This window comes from Peromyscus eremicus, chromosome 19 (assembly GCF_949786415.1).
Source record: "Peromyscus eremicus chromosome 19, PerEre_H2_v1, whole genome shotgun sequence".
In the NCBI taxonomy this organism is placed as follows: domain Eukaryota; kingdom Metazoa; phylum Chordata; class Mammalia; order Rodentia; family Cricetidae; genus Peromyscus; species Peromyscus eremicus.
Genome location: NC_081435.1, coordinates 12957424 through 12977129, shown reverse-complemented (window position 1 = coordinate 12977129; position 19706 = coordinate 12957424). Strand labels below are relative to the sequence as shown.

Sequence of the window (19706 nt, the reverse complement as noted above, 5' to 3'; positions counted from 1 at the left end):
TCTCTCTCTCCAAGACAGAGTTTCTCTGTGTATCTCAGGCTGTCCTGGATCTCACTCTGTAGTAGACCAGGTTGGCTTTGAATTCAGAGATCAGCCTGTGTCTACCTCCCACGTGCTGGGATTAAAGACATGCACCACCACCACCTGGCATGAAGATTTTTGTGGTAATTACACCACTCAGTCTATAGCAGTTTCTCTATGATAGCCCTAGAATAATGTCGTAGGTTGTATATTCTCACTGCTGTCATCAAAAACCTGACAAGAAGCAACTTGAGGGATGAAGGGTTTGTCTTGGCTCACAGTATGAGGCTGTCGTCCATCATACCATGAAGCGATTGTGTCAAGAGCTCAAGGCAGCGGATCACATTATATCCACAATCAGGAAATAGATATGAATGCTTATGCTTGGCTGACTTTCTCCTATCAACTCAGTTATGGACCTCAGCCCATGGAATTGTACCTCACGAATCAAGGGTGGATCCTCCCATCTCAGGTAACCTAATCTAGATAATTCTGCTCAGATCTGTAAAGGTTGTTTCTTGAGTGATTCAAGATCCTGTCAAGTTGGCCATCAATAAGCACCACATAAGTATTAAAATGACTGATTTCATAACTTAAAGTCTGTTAGAAGAACACCCCCTCTTGCTCAATTGGCTCCAATGGAGAGTTACACTAATTAAAAAAATGAATAGCAATTATAAATATTTTCTTTCAGAAAATATCAAAGAAGGAAGTGCATCTCATCTAATTTATGAAGCTATTGTTCTCCTGACACCGATACCAATGACAGAAATCACTAAGAAAATAATGCAAGCGGATACTGGTCATGAATGTGATGGGAATAAAAGAATGTAGAGGTGTTTTTGGTTTGTTTTTTTTTTATGTAAGTCTCATTGTATCTTGTTTGCTGTATTTGACTCATATCCCTGGGAGGCCTTTTCTTTTCTGAAGGGAAATGGAGGAGGAATGGATCTGGGGGAGAGGGGAGGTAGGGAGGGACTAGGAGAAAGAGGAGGAGTGGGGGCTGGGAGGAACTGAGGGAGGGAAATTGCAGTCAGGATGTGTTGTATGAATAAAAAGAATAAAAAGAAAAATGGAAAAGAAAGAAACCAATGAGGAAAGACTGAAACAATGAAGAAATGGAATGTGTCCTTCACATAAATAGAAACACTTGATTAATAAATAGGATCGTCTATTTCTGTTTTTTTAGTTTGTCATGGCTTTTGTCTTTATTTTTGCAAATTTCATGCATATATACAATGCAATATGATACAAACCCCAGTTTCCCACTCCATGTTCCCTCTGACATGTCAGCCTCAGAACTTCCTGACATTTTTTTCTGTAACCCACAAAGTTCAGTTACTGTTGACCACATGTGCATAGAGGTGTGGCCATCCACTGAAGCATGGCAAACTAATCAATGGCCACATCTTTAAAAAGAGTAATTCTCCATCTCCCAGCAACTATCAGCTGATATTAGCTCCTCATTAATGTATGATCTAGAGATTGTCAAATTTTTTTTTGGGGGGGAGCAATACAGACAAAGAATTCTGAAATTTGCATATAAAAACAAGGAACTAGAGTTGCTGAAGAAACTTGAGAATGTGGGAAGAATCCATCTAAATGATTTAAAGACATGAAAACAGTCAATAACACTAGGCATTAAGGAAATTCAAATGAAAACCACAGTAAGACATCACTACCTCCCTAATATAATGGCTAAAATAGTTATAACAATAACAAAAAATCTTGGTGAAGATTCAGAATCAGTCCCTTATGCATTATTGTTAACAGTACAAATTAATCTTGAAAGAGTTTAATAGTTTCAAATGAAAAAATACAAGTAATACCTGGTATTTTTTAATCTCAAAAAATAACGCCTATATTCAGACAAAGGATACATTTGGATAGTCACAGTAGTTTTATTGTTGTAGCCAAAAACTGAAAAGAGTCAGTATTTTTGGCAGTTGAATGCCTAAACAAACTATGTCACCATGCATGCCACAAAACACTACTTATCAATAAAAGTTGGAAAGCTTTTGAGACATATTCAATCTACACAAATCTTCAGAGGAATGTATTGATGGGTGTATAAGCAAACCCTGAGGTTCCATCTGGTGTAATTCTATTTATATTGCCTTCCCAAAATGGCAAAATTGTAGAAATGGAAAATAAGTTACTCGCTTCAAAGAACTAAGGAAGGGAGATAATTGGAATAAAGTTGTTATGACCATGTAGGCACAACAGGAGTTAGCCGCATGGTGATGAAATCTGTTTGTCATTATATCAATGTCAGAATTCTTCTGCAATGCAGTGTTATGGTTTTGCAAGTTGAGGCAAGATGTTGAAAGATTGGGGAGATAGGCAATGGGGTAATGGGTTCTTTTTGTATTACTCCTTACAACTCGAATTGCTGAATTATCTTAATACTAAAAGCTTAAGCTAAATGTGAGTTGCTTACATTCTAACTATGCATGTTATATATGTCAATAAAGAGGACAGTCACAGAATGAATTGAGATTTTACATGCATTTCTTTTAATAACTAATACATGGTAGCACAACAATTTTGTCCATTTTGGTGAAGTAGCTAGATATACACATAGTTGTTTTGGCTTTTATGTAATGTTGGTATACTCAAAGAAGTTCAGTAGATGCAAGCTTTATATTCTGTACAGTCTTTGTATTGTTCTTAGCCTACAATGGCTGTCAGATAGGTCATCTGATGCATTCACTCAAAATTAAGTGTCTACCATTATTCCCTGACTAAAGGCACCCCTGCTGGAAAATAATGGCAGCATGCACGTCACAATTGATTTACCTTTTACTTCTTCATAGAGGTTTTATGTAAGAAATACTCTAGCAACCAATGGATCTCAACCTTCCTAATGCTGAGATCCTTTAATACAGTTCCTTACGTTGTGGTGACCCCCAACCATAAAATGATTTCATTGCTACTTCATAACTGTAGTTTTGCTACTGTTATGAATCGTAATGTAAATATCTAATATGCAGGATGTCTGATATGTGACACCCTGAAGGGTCATGATTCTCAGGTTGAGAACCACTGGAGTTTAGTTGTTAAGTTCTAAAACATAGATACTAATAAGTCTACCTTTATATTAAATAATATATGACATTAGATGAAGGGAACTCACTAATTTTATGTGGTACCATTAGATATATCCACTCAAATTTTATTTTGTTATAACAAGGATATGATAGAATTGTGTTTTTCTTCTGTTTTTTTTTGGGGGGGGAGGGGTGGTTAGATATGGTCACATAATGTTTTTTGACCAACCAAATATAGGAATTGTTCAGTGTCACTTTCTGGTGGAAGACTTTTCCAATTTGCAAGCTTTTAAACATGGTCTTCATGTGCCATTATAGAAGACAACAATATTCAGGGATTTATAAGTTTGTATACTTGAATGAGGATGATGGAGAATAGAATCTCTCATTGATCACAATGGATTATAATATTAGCAAAAATAAGTCGTGTCATTTTCAATCACTGATATTTTGTGGTTATTACTACAGCATAATTGTGATAATTATTTTATATTTGATACAGAAAAGCCTACAATAGGACACTGCACTGTAGCATTAAGCTGCAAATCCATATACTGTACTATTCATCAGTGTTATCCATAGTGTTGCTTACTCTAAGACGTACATAGTACAAACAAGTCCAATGAAAAAATCAAGTCTTGTGTATTTTTACCTACAGTGAATAAATTGCTTATGGTAAATGTAGCTATTATAAATAAATGAGAGCCATAGTTACTCTATGATACCAGGCTTTGTATAAGGAGAACACACAAAGTGATAATGTATTACATGCTTCCAAGGGGTACATACATCACTGAAAATAAACTACCACTTTAAGCATTTTCAAGAATTTCAAAGAAGAGACACAAACACTGCACATGTTCAGCATGCATGAACTCGTGCTTGATGTAAGTCATTATCAGTTGCTCTTATCATTGGATGCTAAGCAAAGACCTTTGATTGCATTACCATGTTTAGCCAATTATCATTTCTCTTTGTTAATGATATGTTCCATTAACATTATTTGCTTAATGTTCAAAATTGCTCAATTTCCTCTACTTTTTAACCACAACAGTTACATTGATTTATGTCAAAAGGTCTCAATGTAAAAATTAGCACGGTCATTTTCATTGTATCAAGATAATTTAATGGAAGTTTTGTGTTGTACTCTATAGTCTCTTTGCAGCGTTCACTCTACACAGACATTGGGGAAAAAGTATAAGTGACAGTGAAGTCTGAGTTTATTCCTAGTCATAGAAGCTCTAGCTATTGTAGATATTTCCCAAATAATTGGAAATGCTAAATGTCACACTATTATATTGAGAACATTGGTGTTTCCAATATTCAAGTGATCATGTTTTAAATTTAAACAGACACAAAATATAAAATGAGAAATTTCTCACAATCTGGCACTCACCCCTTCTTATATTCACACACACACACACACACACACACACACACATATATGTATATATATTCATTCATATATACTGTTTTATATATATTTAACTGTTTAAATTTTAAATGTGAGGCAAAATGTGTTGATACAAAAGAGCATTGTTTTCTTTCCGTCCAATTTTATTAAAGGAAATAATTGAAGGAAAAAATTAGGAGGAGTCATGTTTCCCAATACTGATGGAAATGGACCCTGGAACCTCAAAACTCAAATGTGAAGCTCATGTCTAACTCATTGACTGGTCATGACTATTGTTCTTATGCTTCAACTTCCCTTCTTTAAATAAAGATAGATAATTACAATAAATGCAGACATTATATGGCTATTTTGTGATGTGAACATCAACTAATTTACAGAGAGCCCACAGGATAATATTCATCTCATAGAAAATGTTTAATAAATGTTGTCAGTATTATGTTTGCTTTAACACAAATTCTCTCTCTCTCTCTCTCTCTCTCTCTCTCTCTCTCTCTCTCTCTCTCTCTCTCTCTCTCCCCTCTGTGCTGCCCTTGGCCATTTCAGCAAATCTTAGGGGCTAAGTGATGAATCAATTACAATCCTATTTGAGACATTTTGTGACCTTAACCACAAGCGAAAAAGAAAACCACCATTTAGTTTGAGAGCACTTGTTTCTGCAAGGAAAGGAAATGACTGTTGTTGATTAAACCTACATAGCTTTTTGGGGATGGGGTAATCACCCAATGAAGGGAGCAGTTTCTCCACATGCTTTGAAGAGCAACAGAAGGCGTTTTGCCATCCTCCACTGTGTCCACAGGGGAGAATGAGGGAAAAGTCAAATGATAACCAAAGGGAGACTCGTGTCTCTGACTCAGAAAATGATTCAGAAAGTTGCTCGGCAAGCACTGCAGAAGGAAGAAAACTGGACTTGATCAACACTTGGCACGCCACTCCTCTACAAATACCTGTCACTTTTCATTTATTTCTGGGTCCTGTTTTGACTTCCAAAACCTATCCAGGAATCCTCTAACACACATTGTCACTTAGTAAACATTCAACATTCAAAAATTCAATAATTTATCTAACAAGATCGTTTTTCTAATGATCTTGTTCAAGCTGTATCTTTGATGGGCCAGGGCTCACCTATCAACCTGCTCCTCCCAGTGTTCAGTGGTCACTCCTTGGTCCCTACCCAGCACCAGGCAGGAGAATACTCTGCTCCCCAGGCAGAAGCAGTTCCAAATCTTCTCAAACCAGAGGGGTGGGAAAATGACTGGAAAGTCCGGTCAGAACCCCACATGAGATAAAAGTAGCAAGAGAATGTAGTCTCTAAATTAAGTATGAGTAGCCAGAAGGCTGGAACACTTTTGAATCAGTTAGGAAAAGACACTGATAAGTATCAGGGGACTTATACCTTCATAACAAGCAGCCTTGCAGATAAAGATTTTGAATATTTTTTATTTATATTTTATTTATTTTAATATATTTATTTTGTTCTGTTTTCCCCTCTTTCACCCCCCTACAGGTTCATTGTGCATCTACTATGGCTTTTAGTGTTTTTAGGGGATTCCTAAGGTGGGGACAAGTAAGTGGTCTCTGCATCTACATCTGCTTCTCGTGCCTTTTCTTGGGCTCTCTTCTGTTTGCTTGCTTCGTCCCATTCTGATGTGTTAGTTTTTGTTTTATCTTATTTTGTTATTATCCCTTTGAGGCCTGTTTGTTTTCTAATAAGAGATGGAAGGGGGGATAGATTTGGATGGGAGGGGATTTGGGGGAATGGGGAGGGGAACACGGAAGGGAAGCCATAATCAAGATATGTTATGTGAAGAAAAAATTTACAATAAAATGAAAAAAAGTTTAAAAAAAAAGAAAATTCAATTTCAACATCACAACATTTGCTCCTGACATGCAACGCTCTGACCACAATGTTGCGTTCCAGTGTTCACAAATAAACATATAGACATAATCCAAGGGTGTGCAAGGGCAGGAGTGATACCCACTAGAGAGCTGGGCTATGTCTCATGTCTACAGATCTTGTTTTCATGATCACATAATTCAGTTGGATTTTAGGGTCTTTACTTATAAATTTGAAAGTGTGAGTTTAAAATTATGCAAACTGAATTTAATTCAAGTGAAAGGCAAGAATGAGAGGCAATCCATGAATGTCAAAATAAGTTGGAATCTTGTTATGTGAAGAAGCAATTTACTTTAAAAATAACAGATGAAGACTTAAGAGAGACATCTGTCCCCAAAAGTGTATCTTATAAAAAACTCTATGATAATGATAAGCTCAAATGAGGAGTAATTCTCTGAACACGTGAAGCTGGGGTTGAGCCCACAAAACCTTTCTTTTCATCATGGTTCATTTCAAACAAGTGGATATGCTTGAAAGTATGTGGATTTAGAACTAATGAGAAAACTTGGTTTCCATCTTCATTTTTACATAATTAGGTAGACAGTACAGACAACTGGCTAAAAGACCAGTTATACACAAATGCCCTCAAAATACAGCCTCTCTTTTTATCAGTGGCAGTTGAAAGAGAATTGCATAACCCTTTTTACTTGGGTGCCCAAACCCCTGTCAGACTGATTGCATTAAAGATAATGGAACTTATTAAAAATTCTGCAAGATGAAAATGTATTCTGAAGAAAGTCATGAACAAGAAAATCAAGTACAGAAAACCTATTCTTTAAACAAATAGACTGATAGCCCAGGAGGCTTATCCTTAATTGTAAACAAACACAACTGGAGCCACCTACACGATGATAGTTATGTTGGTGATAAATCTTAACTACTGAATTTTAATATTGTTGTTACATGCTGCATTGATCTATAATAATTCTATGAAACTTGGTGAACTGTGTGTCAAAAGTAAACTATTTAATGCAATGGATACTTGCTATAATCACGGCATTAAAATTATAAAGAAGAATTAGTTGTCCTTAATGTACCCAACGAAGGGGTTTGTCTTCAGGAAGTTTTTGGTCACTCATCTAAAGCGAAAATGGGCCCTGACAGGTAATGATGATGCAACCCCTAGGGAAGCTGTTTTGCCTGGACATCTTTTATGAAAAACGGTGGTTACTGTAATACAGCCTACCTCTTATGCCAGTCAAAGAATTAAGAAAAGTAGTAAACTAAACAACACCAAACTGTTTAAGATGTGGAGACATTGAAATTAGCAAAGTAAATATAATAATTAATAATAACAACTACATCTACTTCAACAATATGAAGTATTTCTGTCAAAAGGACACAAAACCACAATAAACACTAGTAGTGATGAGGAGTAAAAGGAAGCCTTTAATGCAAACCTCAACTCAAAAGCTGTTTTGGAGCAAGAACAAATCATTGGGGCTATGTTCTATTACTAGTATACATCCCATGCCCGGCCTCAAGTTCCATCCTCTCTTCCCAAAGCCACCATGTCCCAAGGCTGTCCAAGAGCAAAATTATAAGGTCAGGCCCTAATGATACCGCGTCCCAGCATGCCTTTGCCAGCCTCCTCTGTTTGGCTGTGGGCAGCTGACAGAGTCCTCTCCCTACCTTCCACTTTGGGTACCAGAAGGAACCTCCCAGCTGCCCTCTGTCCAGCCCAGAACTCTAAAGTGGGCAACAGGCTAGGAAGGCTGAGGCAGGTGGGGAGCCCCGCAGTCTCTACTGTCCACTCGTGCTTAGCGCTCCGCGCGGCCCCGCGCCGCACTGCAAAGCCCGCCCCACGTCGCCGCGGGAGAGACCGGCTCGCGGGTTTCCCGGTCAACCCCGGCCTCCCCCACTCCCCGCCAGACTTTCCCAGCCTCAGTGCCATCCCGGGCGGGGGTTGGCCACGCCGCCTCCCCGCATCACAGCCCACGACAGCGACCCCGTGGGCAGATCCCGACGGAACACCTCATCCCGCGGCGAGGCGCGGGGAACCGTGGGCAGCCCTGGCCTCGGGTGGGCTGCAGCGCGGGGATCCATCTGCCACGCGCATCCCACTGCAGCCGCCGCCGCCGCCCCGCGGGCCCAAGGCGCCGCCCCGCCGCCCTGGGAGATGCCTGCTGCAGTCCCGGTACCCCGCACACGCCGGGCGCGGACGCACAGGTGGGAACCCCGCGAGTGGGCGCTGGGGCGCAGCCCTTCCCCGCCGCCGAGGCTCCAGACTTTGCCCGGCGTCTGCCCTTGCTAGGGCGCCCGGTCCCTGCGCAGAGGCGGCTGCGCGTCCTGGCGCCTCCCGGGCTCCCAGGCTCCGGGTGAGGGACAGCGCCACAGCCGAGTCCCTGAGCCCACTCCTAGCCTCGCACCCCGACTTTCTGGACCCCCAAGCTTTCCTCCACCCCAAGCCGTCAAGGAAGCCCGTCACCGTGCACACACACCTTGCAATGGACGGGCGCCTGGGTCACCCACTCGCCAAACTCTTAGAAGGTGTCCATCGTCTGCAGGGAGGTGTGGGCCCAGAGTGGGAGCCGCTCTCTGATTATTTAGTAATGTTGGAAGTGCCGGGTCCGCTGCCAGAGTTGTGGGTCATGTGGGCACAGCGGAGGCTGGCTGCTGCCTGTACCAGGGTTTCCTGAGGATCCTGAAGCTATGATCTCATCCTCCTCATCCGCCTCCCCCGCCCCTCTCCACGGACGCGCACGCACAGCACACACACACACACACACACACCCGCGTGCACACCCCCGCGCGCACACACACTCACACTGTGTGACACTAGCCTCTTCTCAGGACCCAAATATTTCTCTTGGGAAATACAGTGTTTATACTCCTCATTGAAAAAAAGCGAAAACCCTTCCAGATGAAGATTTTTCTCCTTCAAAGCTTGATTTATGTGCTTTGTTTATTTCCTACAATTTTCTACCCTAGCTTGCAGGAGCTTGAAACAGCGTCCGTATTAAAATTAAAAAATAATCATCCTTTTATATTGACCCAGATTTTGACACGAACCCAAGAACTCAAACAATGCAATTTCCATTTAAAACAGAGGCAAGAACATGCCAGGCTTGAACATGGAATAGCAAGTACATCTTATAGTCTGAGGTGGTTTTCAATCCCAAGCTGCAAAGATTTCCCAAGCATTACCTCATTTATTTACAGAGCATCTTTGCAGAGGAGGTGGCTGAGAAGGCAAATAGTATTAACACTTGAGAGACAGGGAAGCATAGGTAAGATAACAACCTATGTAAGCACAGACAAGTCGATACCTCACCATACAAATTAATTACACACCCCCCCAGAGGTTCCTTATTCATCATAACCAATTCCTAGAAGATAGGTTACTGAAAGCCGGAAAATATTGTTTTTGTTTTCTATGAACTGGAATTGGAAATTCACTTTACTGTATGTATGCTTGCATATAATCTTCTTTCTGTATTTGCATGTATCTTCAGTTTTATAGTTTTATACAATTTTATTTCTTTTGTGTGTGTACTTCCATACTTATTTGCATTTTTAAATTACCTAGACAGCAATTTCAAACAATTTTAGTCAATGTGTTTGGAGTAGTCACCAATTTCAGAATTGTATTTCATTCAAACCCTTTTAATGCCTGGCATGTATAGAGAGCTGTGTTAAGTTTTGAAGTAGATGAGGAATTTAAGTACATGGGAACTATTCTCCATCAGCTTACATTGAAATGTACATGCTGATTGACTGGAGATGGCAGTCTGCATTATTTTGGGTGTTATGATTCATCACAAAATGCATTTTCTCTTTTCACTTGGTGATGTCTGTTTCCTGTTCAAGTCCTGTCAACCTTCTGTGTTTCATGTTTGCCAGTTTGGCTCCTACATGACCAAAGGGGCATGTTTCGCCTGATAATTCTTTGGGTATGCTCCATGCTCACACGGTCATCAAGTTTTATAATGGTGAAAGTTCTCAGGAAAAGCACATTTGGCTATTTCTATTCAGGCGCAGATACAAAAATTTAGCAGCAAACTGTCCTTCCAATAATCCAAAGAGAGAAGACAATGGCGAGTGAGGGAGTGGCTTTGGGACGGCAGAAGAAGAGAAGTCAGTGTGAAGATGGGAAAGAGGAGTCTGAGTTCCAGGAAGGAAGCGTGACGCCGTCGTCCCCAGGGAAGAGCACACTGATTGGTTATCCAATACCAAATGGCCAGCTCTGAAAACACTCACAAGCGACACTACATAGACTGAGCAGGTTGTATTTAGGCATATGCATGTATATACATATATGCATATAACAACAATTAATGGATAAAAAGGGCATGAATTTGAAAGAGAGCAAGGATGGGCATAGGGGAGGGTTTGGAGAGGGAAAGGGGAAGGGAAAAATAATATAATCATGCTACAACCTCAAAAAATAAAATCAGAAGAACAAGTTTCATGTGATTGCAAATATTTACTAAATTTTGCTGCATGGAAAATAAACTTGGAAAATTGTGGAGTCTTGTATTGTTCTCAACCATCTTTTTTGTTTGCTTTGCAAACTCGTGGAGATTTGGTGGCGGGAGCATAAGTTACTACTCCTTGCATAATTTCAATGGTTAAAAAATCGAGTGGAAGTAGCGAACACTCTAGAAGAATGAGTAGGCTCATCTACCAATGAAGTGTGGCAGGAAGAATGAGAATGGACATGAAGGCAAAGCCATAGTTTAAGAAGTTGACACTATGATTCAGGGAGAAAATGGGGACCCAAGGGCACAAAGTACGCGAAAGTGGGTAATGAAGAGGTGAGCTTGCAAATTTAAAGCAAAACAATGATACTTTGCATTTTAAAAATCATTTCAGACTTTCATTTGCTTTTCAGAAATCTTTACCGAGCCTTGAAGTAAGTTGAAGTAGGCATCTTTGTGAGTTTGGCTTAAAAGGAATATGATAATCCTCTTTTTTCTGTATGTGCAATGGAGATTTTTAATGGAGAAAATATTTTTGATTTATTTTTATTTGTGTGTGTGTGTGTGTGTGTGTGTGTGTGTGTGTGTGTGTGTATGGCACATGTATGTGGATGCTCAAGCAAACCACACATGGTTGTGTGGGAACTGAACTTGGGTCCTCTGGAAGAGCAGCAAGTTCTCTAACTGCTGAGCCATATCTTCAGTCCCCAGGGAATATTTTTAATGTGGCCATGAACAATGTTTATGAATAACATTATTTCTGGTCATATTGAACAAAGAAAATAAATGGCTTCTATAATTGTTTTCATTTTTGGAGAACAGGCTATAGTTACTACAAGACTTGCTTGTTCATTATGTCAGAGGAAAGCTTGGTGATATGCCTGCTTACTTAGTATGTGTTGCTACACAGTAGGTGTGTTGTAGGCCAAATATGGTGGTAGTTATTCTCTATGAAATGTTAATCACTTGTAAGCATACATAATTAACAATTTTGGAGTATTTCAGACTCACATGATAGGAAGATGAATTCAGAAGAGTTGAAAAATGTAACATGACTGCTTTGTGAGTTAGGAGCTCTCATATGGCCTGAGTGCAGACTACAGTACAAATTTTGCTCTTCCAAGCTGCTGGTTGAATTTCAAAAATGAAAAGTGCATTAACAGCCTAACATAAACCAAGGAAATAAGTCAACTGAAGTGTGGATTAATATTCATAGGACTTTTGTCCATGTGCATGAGATGCAAAATGAGGCCAAGTTGGGCTCCTAGCATATTTCTGAACACTGACATTGCCCTTCTGTATTATAAAAATCACTGTCAACTGTAGGTGGAGTTTTTCTGTCCTGTGAGTCAGCTCTGTTCTGCCAGCCAGCTCTCAAATAGCCATACAGAGACTTATTATTAATTATAAATGCTTAGCCAATAGCTTAGGATTGTTACCAACTAGATCTTACAACTTAAATTAACTAATATTTCTTATCCACACTCTACCACGTGGTGGTACCTTTTCTCAGCATAGCATGTTCATCTCTTGCTTCTGCATCTGGCTGGTGACCCTGCCCTTCTTCACTTTTTCCTTTTGTCCACAATTCCTGCCTAACCTCTACATACCTAGCTATTGGACATTAAGCCTTTCATTAAACCAATGAAAGCAACAAATAATCACAGTGTACAAAAAGATTGTTCCACGGCAGTCTGCCCTCTTCCAACAGATGTTTTGATTTCTTTTTGACTCCCAAAATATTTAGCAGCCTTCAGCTATTCTCTTGTTTGTTAAGATACCTCATTATGGAATTCATCAGTCATTAGATATCACATTCTGACCCCTCACTGGAGTGTGTGGATCATGCCGTAAGCACTCATAACTGTTGAACACATCTGTGAATATTGTGTTAATAACCAGCAAGGGTATCCCCTCTGCCTCCTTATGAGTCACTTCAAGATGCATATGTATATAAAGTTAATATATATTTGTCTGAAAAACTCTTCCAAGAGGTGTGGTCCAGTCAGCTGTTAGGCAGCTAATTCCAAGGCAGCAGAATGTTCCCTTATTATTCTTGATGTCACCTTCCTAGAACCCTAATAGATAGTGAAACTGAAGTATTCTGAGCCATATATATATTTATATATATATATATGTATATATATAATGCTTTTATTCCTGTACATTACAGAGTTATAACCAACTTTCTCTTTTTCCCTTACAGGACACATTTTAGGACTTCTCTTTGTCATATCTAAATTAGCAATCTAACTATTCTTAAAGTTTGGGGACATTATAAAGTAAAATACACATTATTTGAAAGATGAACCAGAACTCAAGAGGGCTGCCAAGTGATTGACAAGTGTGTATGCACACCATTGACACAGCAGGATATTCCACATTCCAGGCAGGATAGAGTTAGATGGTACAATGTTTTGTTAAGCTACTTTACATGGGATGCAACTTAAACCTTGTGAACTGTTGGTTTCTAGAATTTTACAGTTGTGACTGACTTTGGGTAACTGAAACCGTACAAAGGGAAGTCTCAGGTAAGAGGTCAGTGCTCCATTACCCGTCTAGGCTCTTCTCTCTTAATGATGATTTCTATCCCTTGGCAGAGCTTCACGGTCAGTTGTTGGTGTCTGGTAGCCTGGTCTGTAACAATCTCCCCAGCTAATACCTTCAGGAGGCTTGCTACTTGTCTCTCCAGTATTCTCCTGGGACTGGGTTGTATGTGTTCAGGAGGAGAATGAAACTTAAATACAGGTGTATGTGGTTATAGGTTTTTGTTTCCTAGTGTTACAATGAAAAACAAAACTTGCCATTTTAAGTAGCTATAGTTCTACCTTACAAAAGCAATTTATTAAATACATATTATGGTGGCTCACATCTCTCAGTGGCATTATGCCAGCATTCTCTTATTCCAAGGAGCATTTATTTTCTCAATGGACCATAAACACAACACAAATGTTGTAGATGAAACTTTAATGCACTATCACAATGAAGATGTAGAGAGAAAAAGCTTGTTGCTGAATACCATTCTTCAGAAGGTGCTTGGAAAGTACCTACTTTGCTACTAAAACCATTTTATCTCTATTTTTAATTGCTTCTGGGTTGAATTGCATGTAAGTGAATGCCTAAGAATATAAAATATCTTGATACATATAACCAAGGATAAAATTGGGTAAATCAGGAATATCAAAGAAAAATAAATTTGATCAATGTAATGGACTCATCCAATTTGTTACAGACAAAGAAAAGACCCCACTCTTATTGAAAATTAATTTAACTCAATTGTTACTCATACATTCTAGGAATATGTCAGATGTATTGATAATCTCATTTAGAAATAAAACCTAATCACTTTCATAACATTAAATAACTACAAAATGAAACCTCAATCAAAACAATTTTTTATGTGAAAGTTGTTTGCCTTATTTTTTCCATTGAAGTGATTCATTCTGGATAGGATTCATTCAGGTCGGGATTTAAGACAGTGTCTCAGGTAGCCCAGACTGGCCTTGAACTTGTTATGTAGTCCAGCATGCTGCCTCGAACCCCTAACCCTGCACTTCTTGAAAGCAGGGGTTACAGGTGTGCCTTACCCTGCCCAGCCAGTAATTCTTTAAATACCATGTAAAAAGCCCCACATTCTTCAGATTGCTAGCAGCTGTGTCAACTAGAACCCTTTTTAATTTGATAGAAAATTATTACTGTAAACACCAGGCAACCTATTTTATGCTGAGAAGCCCTACATTTTTATGGGAAACTACAAAGTGAAAGAAATAAAAGGAATATGAGGTGAAAAATACACCATTGGCTCTGAGCAGCATATGTGGGGACCATTGAATGATGTACAAAGACTTAATTTCAGGGTAGGCCCATGGCCAGGAGTCTTGGCCAACACAAAGTGAACTCAGTGGCATTTTGTAGACTTTTTTATTTGTTTGTTTCATATTGTTTTGGGCATTTTTTTGCCTATTGCTCTTTCCTTTGTATATTTTGGTTTCTAATTTTGTGTATTTTATGTTTTTTTTTTTGTGTGTGTGTATGTGTGTTTCTTCAATTGTTTGTTTTCTGGTGTGTGTGTATGAGAAAAAGGGTGGCATGGAGTTGAGTGGGTGGGGATGTGGGGAGAATCCGGGTGGAGTTAGGGGAGGGGAAAGCATGATTATAATGAATGAAAAATTTTTCTCAATAAAAATATAAATGAAATTTGAATGACACAGCTATGTATGTATAAAGGTATCCTTGAATGAGTCAATAGGCTAAATATTTTAAACTAGGGACTATTTCTTCTTGTTATATGTTTTTCAATTCAATAGCAAAAGTATTTTAAGTTTTTTGTTCTGTATTTGGGTCTCAAATGGTTGGAGGAAAAGACAGAATTAAACATAGTTTATAGTTTACATTAAAGGAAAGTATTTGATGAGTGACTAGTTTAAGGAATGTATTCAGTATATCAATAAAATAATCCCATCCCAAAAAATTACTACTCTTTTTCTACCATCATCCAAAGTGCATTCTCTGGTCCAATATTACTCATCCTCTGGGAAGACTTATGATTGGACACTGCCTAAAAACTTATGCTAATAATGTAGCCATTTTATGCCTGTTAGACAATGAGACTGCCCCATTTTTACTCACCATTTGTACATTGTACAGAATCTACATCAATGCCAAGTATCTGCTTTGCTGATAATTGAAAATGGATAAGTTTTGACATGATCTTGCTCAAAGTAGAAGATAGTAATTTTTCTATTAATTATTAATTTCTTGTTTTCATTTTAAAATATACATCCCTATTACAGCATTAAATATATATTTAATGTTAAATATATAATTTAAAGTTAATATATAATTTAAATTTAATATATAATTTCTCATTTTATATTTATACATACCTATGCTGAGTACATCTCACCATTTTCCTGAGTAGCCTTTGTGATTAAAATATATATTAAAATGTCATTTAGTAAACTATAATTCTACCTCATACTGGTTCATTCTGAAATTCTCTGTGTTGAAACCAAGTGTCCAGTTTTATCTGAGCTGAGTTTTCTAAAAGATTAAAGAAACTTCTCAGGCTGGTGTGCCTCCATCCTCCCTGTCATGGGCAAAATCAGCTCTGGTGTCCCTTTCACTCATGAAGACCATTATCTTTTGTTTTAAGGCCAAGTGTTGTTAGTTTTGTTTTTCAAATACAATAAATTCAGTGCTCCATAGTCTGTCCTCTGTATGTAAAACCCATCATTTAATCCAGTTAACTAGTTCCTATCAAGATTTTCCCCCCAATTTTTGGTTTTTATATCTGCACATCATAGATAAACTGATAAGTTTATCTATGATGTGCAGATGAGGATTATTTTCCATAATTTTCCTTCTAGGGGTTTACTAAGAAACTGAAATTTATAAATAATATGTTTCAACCAATCTTTGAAACATGTAAGTGTGGTGCATGAATGTTTGCCTGTCTTCTCCACTTACGCCTCTCCTTTAAACTAATTACTTACATGTTAAACCGTTATTAACTCTTGCCCCACAGAACCATGATAATCTGTTGCTATTTTCCATCTATTAAGATCGTGTCCCTTATGTTCACATTCAAGTTGAGGATCTAATTTCCTGGTCATCTAATGTTCACAATTTACTGTTGTTTAAATTTGTATCTATTACTTTACAGTCTTGGTAAAACTGCACAGGAAATAGGAACACTGCATATACACAGAATGAAAAGATAGCCTCCTGTGCTACATTACCTTCCTTGATTTGAAACTCAGATTTCTCCATGATATTCCCAAGATACTACAGTATACCACCATTAAAGAAGAAATATCACAGAATCCCAGAATGTGTCCACGCATGTTTGAGATCTAACATAGTAGGGCTGAAAGCATATATCAGTTTTAGAGTGCTTGTCTGACTTGTGTAAGGCCTGGGTTTGCACCCTCAGTATCATATATAAAAACTCACAATAAAACCCTGGAAAACATGTTCCCCTGAGCTTCATATGTAATTCCCTGAATAGTTTAAATTGGGGAGATGGGGACGGCTTAAATATTATTATTCCATGGTAAAGCAAAGTTGTAAACATGTAGGCAACACTGAAATGATTGCAAAGCTTTGCATATTGTAACAGCTCCTGATGTCATTTCTATACTATTAGTATTAAGTTTTAGGTTTTATTTGTGAGTGTGCTCATGTGTTTATTTGTGTATGTGTACAGGTCAGAGAACAACCTCAGCTGAGATTCTTCAGGAGCTGTCAAGCTTACTCCTAAAAAATATTTTAACATTCATACATGCATATAATGTGCTTTGATCAAGTCCCTCCATGTTTTCCTTCACCTTCATTTCTTCCCAGATCCTCTCTACTATTTTTTCCTCCCAACTTAATGTGCTTCCCCTGTCTCTCTCTCTCTGGCTCTCTGTCTTCCTGTCTCTCTCTCTTCCTCACTCTCTTTCAGTACTCATTAAGTCCATTTAGTGCTACCAGCATGCATTGTACTGAAGCATGGGGAAAACTAACCCCTTCTTACATTTAGACCAAGTTTCACTATATAACCCTGGCTAGTCTCTAACTTACTATGGAGAGCATGTTGCTCTCAAATTCAGAAAGATCAGACTGCCTCTGCCTCTCTACCATTGATATTAAAGGCATGTGCCAACATACCAAGCATCAGCTTGCTATTTGAAACAGACTCTCTTGGATGGGAACTTGCTGAGCTGACCAGACAGTCTCAGAGATCTGCCTGTCTCTGCTTCTCTACTGTCAGGACTATGAGTGTACACCACCATGCTTGGCTTTTTTGTGTGGGTTTTAGGAACCAAATTCAAGACCTCGTGTGTGTGTGTGTGTGTGTGTGTGTGTGTGTGTGTGTGTGTGTGTGTGAGATGTGTGTGACAAGAACTTTACCAATTGGACAGTCACCCCACCCATATATTATATTTTTGAGTCCTTGAATCCTTATAAACCTAGTACAGGAGCTCAAGAAATACTGGCATATTAATAGTGTCACTCCTGTTTTCTCCATAGTAAATCAAACGAGTTTGATCTGTTCAGCTCACTAATGTTTGAGTTTACATTTATTTACACAGTAAAGCTTATCTTTTGATAATAAACTTAGTTTGCCTTTTTAGATCTTACCACTGATTTGCTCTGCTAGCTGAGTTAGGTCATAGGATATTTCTACTATTGCCTCTCTTTTAAAATCGTGATCACTGCAACCAAAGAACACTTTAAGTGTCTTGATAATAGCTTCCTACATAAAAAGGAGCTAAGCTCTGTCAAATCAGAGGACCTGGATTACAGTGTTTCAGCAATGCACAGACATAAAAGAGACATTATTAAATGAAGTACGCCTGAGAATAAATTAAAAACACAACCAGCAATACATACAAATGACTAGGACCTTACTTTTCTAATGTAATGCTCAACTTGAAACCTTATCTTAACATTGTATGTCTATTTTTTAGAGTAATGTTTTGTTTCAAATTAGAATGGATGTGTCCCTGGCTTCTCATCATCCAGGCTTGTGTTTTCTGCTCTGTACAATGTATTTTCTTTCATATCTGCTTATGCTTCAAATCAAGTCTCCAAAACCAAATTGATGTTTCTCTGTTCCCTATACACTTTCCATTTGAACTAATGGAAATGTAATCTCCTCCCCCAACACAGACTCAGAGTAGTCATGGCCTCCTTCTATTAGTCCTGTGTGTCAACTAGGTGCACTGGGTCCCTTTGTTCTCTGCTTTTTGCTCTCAATCCCACTGACATCACCTTGCTCGAGCTATCATTAGCTCACACCTATTCTAGAAAACATCCCATCTATTGATTCTTGCTCTCCTGTAATCACTCACCTTTATTTCATTCCCTAATGGTTAACACCAAGTCGTTCCCTTAAAAACCTTTAAAACCTTGCAGGAATTCTCTCTTATCTGTACAATGCAACACAGATTCCTGAGTCTCATCTTTATAATTTGGCTGCTACTTGCCAAATTGTGGAGTTATATCTCATAGTAATTTCAACACACATCCTTTCCCATTATCTCCTGACTCTGCCTCCCAAACACGCATGCTCTCTTATGTCCTATGTTGACCCTGTGGAGATAAACAGAGGAAACTAAACACTGAAGCAACTGAAATGTTAGTTAATTTAGCTCAAGGTCTTACTGTTGCCGCCATTTTAGCACCATAGAAATGAAAACTCAGAAAATTTCAGTTATTTACTAATATCTGAGGGACACTATTGCTGAAAATAACTTATTTTGAAGTTTGTGGTTCATTACCCATCTAACAAATTATTTAATTTTATATGAAATTAAAGCTTTTAAAGATTCCCCCAATTTAATAAATATGACTCATCAGCTATTTCAAGGAAATTCAAATGAAGCCTACACGTTCACTAAACTTGATGGTGATAAGCTCTGAACTCACCTTTTATTGAAAGATTTTTCTTGGTCTCAAGCAAGTGTTCATTTTCATACCTCAATAGTGTTATGATCATAGTTGAGTAAAATGTAGGACTTTGAGTGGCATTTTACCACATCTCAAACTTCATTAGTCTGTAGATATGTGGTAAAATTAAATAATTATAAAAATAGGTCTATTAATACCTAGTAAGAACAGCACCTTCTACAGGATCTAGTGAGGACAAGAGAATTATTCTTCTATAATGAGGAAAATGGAATCTGGCATACATAAGCATTCTTCCCTGACCTTACAATAACCTAAGCCTAATGACATTTTTGCTCATGCAATATTTTATTAGTTATGTTGCATTATTATAAAATGAATCATATGCAAGTATCATGATTTTGTCTGAGTTACAATAGCTATGACTTTCAGACAACTGGTATACTGTGGTTAGAATTTTAAACATACAATGTTTGTAGGTATTTGCTATTAACTTGTTAAAATTTATG

At 38.2% G+C, this 19706-nt stretch overlaps 1 protein-coding gene across 1 annotated transcript in view; it reads right to left on the bottom strand.

Moving 5' to 3' along the window:
- The window catches only part of Dtna (dystrobrevin alpha), a 363024-nt gene extending 354076 nt beyond the window's left edge, over positions 1 to 8948 (bottom strand). Inside the window, exon 1 of the mRNA XM_059246654.1 lies at positions 8821 to 8948. The gene's annotated coding sequence lies outside the window, so the exon portion shown is untranslated. The remainder of the gene's footprint in view (positions 1 to 8820) is intronic.
- Between the last annotated feature and the right edge of the window lie 10758 nt (positions 8949 to 19706).